The sequence below is a fragment of the Hippoglossus hippoglossus genome, chromosome 23 (genome assembly GCF_009819705.1).
Source record: "Hippoglossus hippoglossus isolate fHipHip1 chromosome 23, fHipHip1.pri, whole genome shotgun sequence".
NCBI classification, from domain to species: domain Eukaryota; kingdom Metazoa; phylum Chordata; class Actinopteri; order Pleuronectiformes; family Pleuronectidae; genus Hippoglossus; species Hippoglossus hippoglossus.
Genome location: NC_047173.1, coordinates 17,733,623 through 17,741,122, shown reverse-complemented (window position 1 = coordinate 17,741,122; position 7,500 = coordinate 17,733,623).

Sequence of the window (7,500 nt, the reverse complement as noted above, 5' to 3'; positions counted from 1 at the left end):
TCTGAATCTTTGACTCAGACAAACACTGATATTCTCGAAATGTCAAACTGCTCTTTTTTTAAATAAAGTAATATTCAAAACAGTTAAAGTCAGATCTGATCTTAAATAAACACATAAATGAAATATTACTTATAATATAATTAATTAATTATTTTTTATTATCATTTATATGTGATATAATAATATTTCTGTGTTTAACAATCTGCATTTACAAGACACACACAAAGCCCTTTCACTGTCACATGACTCATAAACGTCACTGTTCTTCTTTTTATCAACAGTGGCAGAAACCCTCAAACCCCACATCCAGGCCTCCGGCTCCCCCCTGTGGCCGCTCCTCAGCACCACACCTTGACGTTTTCTATGAAAGAACACAGAGACATTCTGGAACACACATCCTTCACCGTGGGGGGGATGCTGTGTTCACATGGAGACGAGCCCTGGCAACCAGGCAAACGCTACTGTGTGTTGCCATGGTAACCCACCAACCGGTGAGAGGAAGAGAGCGGAGATGTCAAAAGACGAGGGAGGAGAAACGAACAGTGAAGAAACGACGGATAAGAGAGGAAGTGAAACGATGGAAGAGAGAAATCCCCCCCGGTGTTCGGGAGTTTTATAGACGATAAGAAAAATACAATCTGATAAAAAAAACAAAGACGCTGGTTGTTAAAAATAAGGCCAAGAAAATCCTCCGGGCCGCGTTTGGTGCTACAACCGTTTGAGTCCAGTTCACTTGTTCTTTCTTCCGTCTCGCCCCCCCCCCGCCCCCCCCCCCCCCCCCCCCCCCCCCCCCCCCTCCTCCCCCCCCCCCCTGAACCTGAGTCACGTCCCTGATGTTTTGACCTGGTTCATGAGAGATAAAGTAGGACAGTCTTCTCCTGCTGGCTCCTCTCAAACTAATTCAGCTCCCGCCCACAAACAACAAACCAGGACCACGAACATCTGACCTCTGCAGACGGCTCGTTGTTCAATGACGGAACACGTTTCATACACAACGTTAAATGAAGACATGAGCCCGACTCTACGTTTACAGACATGAATTGATCCTGAACGTTTTTATATCATCTGCTGACATGGAGGAGGCGGGGTTTATGACCTGTACTGCAGCCAGACACCAGGGGGCGATCAAAACACTTTGGACTCACTTTGGGAGCCATGATGTCGTCCATCTTTGTTCACACTCTGTTGTGTGTGTTGTTAGAATCTGTGATTCAACTTCATAATTTCATCAATAACCGTTTTATAGACTATAAATTATAAATATCACGTTTAACACGTTGTTATTAAACAGTGAAACTGAACCAAGTGAAAGGGTAAGAAACATATGATTATATAATATTATTATAATTATTATTATAACTTCACAACCTGCTCCTGAAAATCTATAAGATCATAAAACATTTAAAGCTACAAATGTGAAGTTAAAGAGTCCGTTTAGGCAAATGACTCCAGAGCCCACGGAGACACACACACACACACACACACACACACACACACACACACACACACACCACAGACACACACACCACACACACACACACACACACACACACACACACACACACACACACACACACACACACCCCAGGAGAGAAACAAGAAAAGGAAGCACAGATTTTTTTGTGCATGAGGAAACATTGTCCTGCAAATGTAATTCACAACCAGAGTGAGAACACACACACACACACACACACACCCACACACACTCACACCCACACACACACACACACACACACACACCCACACACACACACACACACACACCCCCACACACACACACACACACACACCACACTCACAGGTTTAGCCTCCCTTTCTTCTCACTGTGTTCCGGCTGCATTCAGAGTCATTATATAATTTCTCTTTCACATCATGTGGAACCTCGGGGGACTCGACCATCACGTCCTGTTTCTAACAAACTCAAACTTACACATCATCACACATCAAACACGGATTTAAATATGTTCAGAACCATTTCACACGCTTTCACCTCGTTTCGTAACGTTTCCGGTCTCAAACATGTTGAAACTTTTAGTCCGAGCTTCTGATTCGTACGTCACAGGAGCAGGTCACCAGATCTTCATCCCAGTTTCCCACCACTCAGGATCTACTGGTCCTCAGGTTTCATGGGAAGAAGAAACCACACATGAGCTTTTATATGAAATGATAAGAGATGTTTAGCTTTTGTTTCTACTATGAGAGGAAATTTATTGTAAAAGATGGATGTTTTAAACATAATAAATATCATTGTGTTCACTGAGATGATGTAAGTCACTCTTTATCTGCCGTACCCTGATGTTCTGGTAATTGGTTGTGTTTGTCCCTCCAGGCTTCCATACACAGCCAAACATAAAGAGAAGAATAATAAAGTCAGTTCTTCATCATATTGATCATTTAAGTGGCTGCTTGAAGACAGTTATTGATCCACTCAGACAATCACTCATTGATCTCATTGTGTTATTGGCTCTTAACCCAATAAAGCATCAATTGATTCAGACCAGGATCCTGACAAATGTTCAAATGATAAATGTATTGATATAGACTAAAGCTCTTTTTACTCGTATAGACACAGATTCTATACACAACACTTAGAATATCACACACTGTCACACAGCGGAGAGGGTTAGGATCCGGGATCAAAACCCCCGACCCTCTGGTCAGTGGACTAAGTATAAATGAATTAGCTGATATCAAACACTTCATTATAATTAATAAATATAAATTCTGATTTCTGACCTCAGAACCTCAACAGCACCACCAACAGGCTAAAGACTGTAACTGACCACAGCACTGTACATTACTCTGTACATATCTACAATATGCATTGTGTGTATGGATTGAATATGTTAAGGCTTAAATGTGTACACAACACACACAGACACACACACACACACACACACACACACACACACACACACACACACAAAATAACACACTCATGCATGTCATGAGAGAGGTGCAGGAGGGGGTGAGAGAGCAGTCATCGTGTGTGTGTGTGTGTGTGTGTGTGTGTGTGTGTGTGTGTGTGTGTGTGTGTGTGTGTGTGTGTGTGTGTGTGTGTGTGTGTCTGTGTGTGTGTGTCTCTGTGTGTGTGTGTGTGTGTGAGGCAGAGAGCTGAAGACTCTTAATACCTCACTTTTCCTAATGCTTTTCACTCTTAATACCCTCGTCTGAGAGAGAGAGGGAATGAGGACGAGCGACATACACTCCCAGTGAGAGGGGGGGGGGAGAGAGAGGATCTGTCTGGGGATTTGGACAGCTGTCAATTAAAATCCCTCGACACAATCCACCCCCCCCTCCCCCATCACACTGAACCATCGCTCTGCTCAACGGCACTCCTGACAGCACAAACACACACACACACAGACAGACACACACACACACACACACACACACACACACACACACACAACACACACACACACACACACACACACACACACACACACACACACACACACACACACACAACACACACACACACACACACACACTGACTGCTCTCTCACCCCCTCCTGCACCTCTCTCATGACATGCATGAGTGTGTTATTGTGTGTGTGTGTTATTGTGTGTGTGTGTGTGTGTGTGTGTTTGTGTGTGTGTGTGTGTGTGTGTGGTGTGTGTGTGTGTGTGTGTGTGTGTGTGTTGCAGCCAAGCAGGCTGAGGCTGTAATCCCCTCTCTTCCCTGCAGCCTTTGTTGAGTTATTGTAGCTTTGGTTGTGTATGACTGTGTGCGTGTGTGTTTGTATGTGTTTGTGTGTGTGTGTGTGTGTGTGTGTGTGTGTGTGTGTGTGTGTGTGTGTGTGTGTGTGTGTGTGTGTGTGCGTTGTTAATATCCTCTGATGCTGCTGTGAACAAGCAGAGATTTTCTTTTTGTATCTGGTGATCTGGGCTCCTGAGGGCTGTTGAACACATGCAGACACACTGAGGTGGGTGTGATGGAGGAGGGGAAGCCCTGCTCAGGCCTGTGTGTGTGTGTGTGTGTGTGTGTGTGTGTGTGTGTGTGTGTGTGTGTGTGTGTGTGTGTGTGTTGAGGAGGTGGGGTCCTCAGGCTGCATGTTAAAGCTGGAGGTGTGATTCGTGACCAGTGGAGGCCGATGATTAGCCCACAGTTCTTCCAGTCGGAGTTATTTTCCAGTTCAGTGCTCATTCAGTACAAACACACACACACACACACACACACACACACACACACACACACACACACACACACACACACACACACACACACACACACACACACAGAGATGTACTTGTACAGTTGTGAGGACCCTCATTGGCATAATAATAAATCCCCTGTGGCCGACATGAACCTGAATCTCCGACGTGGTTTCACTGGGAGAAACGTTCAGGTTGAGTTGAAACCATCGATTTGACCTTGAAGTCATTGTTCAGGAAAATCATGATGATGTTAAATATGATAAAAATTCAAATAATTATATGAAAATAATTTAGTTTGAAACCAAAAAATAAATGTGATTCATGGTTCAATAGATGTATTATTATTATTATTGTCATATTATTAGTCATTGTCACATATTGTCCCTACTAGTAACACAAATACTGTTGTGTATCAGAGAACAATGTGACACGACACCACGATATGAGAAGAGACAACACAATGAAATAACACAATGTGTCTTTATGTACGACGTGAGAAAATATGACATAAGACAACATGACACGTGACGCAATGTGACGTGATGTCATGAGATGAGACGACATGACACATAATAACATTTGTCTGCATCTGGGAAACTACACGTGATGTCAAACGCTCAAAAACACATAAAGTTATGACTAATATTAATTTGTAAAACTAATTATTAATCAAACTACAGCAAAGCAGTTGAATGTGGGCTGTTCAGGGGCCTCGTGATGTCTGGGCCCTCAGGTTCCCCAAAGTCTGACATTGTGTGAACTGACCCTTTAAGTGATGTCTCCGCCGGTCCTCACAGAGATAGAAATGAGAGGAAACACACTCATGAGGAGGAGGAGTGGAGCCCATTTTAAAGAGCGGCCATCTTGGCTCTGGTGGTCGGTTTCTCCAGAGGTTGAGCTCAGACGGTTTTCTCTGCAGGACGACGGCCCGCAGACGCCAGGACGAGGAGCGAGGACGTCACGTGACCGCCCTCACGCCATGGAGACCGCTTATTTTTACACTCAAGTGGTTTCAGATTTTTCCGAGTGTGAATCCGAACGAGCTGCAGCTTCACATCGAATGAACGTTGCGCTTGTTTGGGTTGAAGCTGAACTCGGCCTCCTCCTACACACGAGCATCTGTTCGACCGCTCGCCAACAAATCGCACCAATCACCAATCATACTTTAGAAAGATGTCCTCTCCCTAGCAACGCTGCCTCGACCTCATCAAAACACACAGAGTGTTTTAAATCCCTCCTCGGCTATATTTCACGGCACCGGTTTACAAATCCATTTAGCAGCATCTGTGATCGTGCATTAAAGCTGCAGGAGGAAACTGTTACTTTAAATGACTGGCACGCATGACGTGGTGTCCTTGATTTTCCTGCTTGCACATGTCCTCTCTGTGTGTTATTATGCAGGCATCTGCTGTCAAGACTTCTTAAACTCATCGCAGCGTTCCTCCCGCTCTCCCCTCCACGCCACTCTCTCCATGCAGCCGCCCTGAGCCCAAAAACACACACACACACATTCCCCACACAGACGAGTGCATGCAGAGTCAAACACGGCGAGGACACACACACAGATATGATGATGATGATGATGATGATGAGGATGATGATGATGTTGGTGAAGCGCCCTGAGGCGTTGGAGGTCTGACTCAGGCCTACTGTTCGCCTCGCAGCTCCACTCGTCTCCTCACATGCACCAAATCTGACATTTCACTGCTACTGTAACAACGCCTGCTAATAATGATGCGAACCTGCGCTCGCCCTGCTGCCGCGGCAGGTGCAGGACACGGACCTTCATCTTCACGTTGGTCGTCTTCCCTCAATGTGCATGTTGATGCCAGCTGGTGTCTGCGTGGTCAATAGGAAGCTTCCTCCTGCAGATGATTAGCTTAGCATAAAGACTAGAAACAGGTGGAAACAGCTAGCGTGGCTCTGTTCACAGGTCAGAAAATCCTCATTGTGTTTCCTGTGCACTCTGATCTGATCCGTCCAGCTCACGTCACGTCCATTAAACAACAGAAACACACATTAGAGACACAATAAAAGACGTTTTCCATCAGTGAAGCTGAGTTCTTGTGTTTTCTTGCTTCTCCATGGGTCTCGTCTTCACTGCGTCCACACACATTGAGGTGATGACCACTTCCTGTGGCTACTTGCTAACAGCTGCTAGCTGCTGCTGGTTTGGAACAGTCACATGAGATTTGTATTATTTACACACACACAGTGGTTGAAGCTGCGTCTTTGTAAACGTCCTGGAAACAGGAAACAGGAGAAGTTTGACTGACGAGGTGCGAAAACACAACAGTTAGAAATAAGAAGTGTGTGATTGTTGTTGGTCTGTGGTTTGTGTCTGTGGTTTGTGAGCTCTGACCTTCAGTGGAGGGAAGCTGTTGATTGGTCTCTGCTTGGGAAACACTACAAAAGCCTGTTGTTGTTATCAGCAGCAGCAGCAGCTCGGAACTCTGCCTCTGTAATTACACAGCTAATTTGTGAGCTGCAGTTGTTATGGATGCTGGTTGTTACGGTTACCTGTTGTTATGGTTACCGTTTCCCTCTCCAACTGGCAACAAGGCCTCAAGTACCACAGAGTGGGGCGTGCACACACACACACACACACACACACACACACACACACACACACACACACACACACACACACACACACACACACACACACACACACACACACACACACACACACACACACACACACACCAGTTTTCCTTCAATGAACTACCTGATACTTTATGTTTCTACTCAACCGGGCGGGGAAATTATATTATTATACACAAACACATTAAATATTCTAAAATAAAAAGTTCATGGTCAAAGATCAAACTGTAGATTGGTTAAAAAAAAAAATTATAAAATAAAAATCCCTGTAATTTTGTGTGCTGGAAATTCATAAACAACTTCAGTTACGTCGTCGTTGCATCGTAGTTTTCAGTGTGTTTAGCTTCTCCCGTACATCCACTAGAGGGCAGCGCAGAGACGGACTTCCTCTTTGGAGGAGGAGCTTGTGATAATGTCCATGTTGACAAACAAGCAAACATGTCCGAGTGGTAAACAGTGGTTTGTGTGTGAGGTCATTAAATACATTGCGACATGTAAACAAGGGATTCTTTGTTGAAAAGAAGCAGTACCCCCCCCCCCCCCTCCCCTTCGTCTGTTTACATATTTAATGTCGAGCTTAAATGAACCTTCCTCGTCCAGATGTGACGAACTCCTGGTTTTCACTGGATCTTTTAAACCTTTCAGACAATTACTTTGTTATTGAATTTAAATTATTCATGAAAAATACTTCAACATAACAACATCATTGTAAATTGATTCAGTTTGAAATCATGT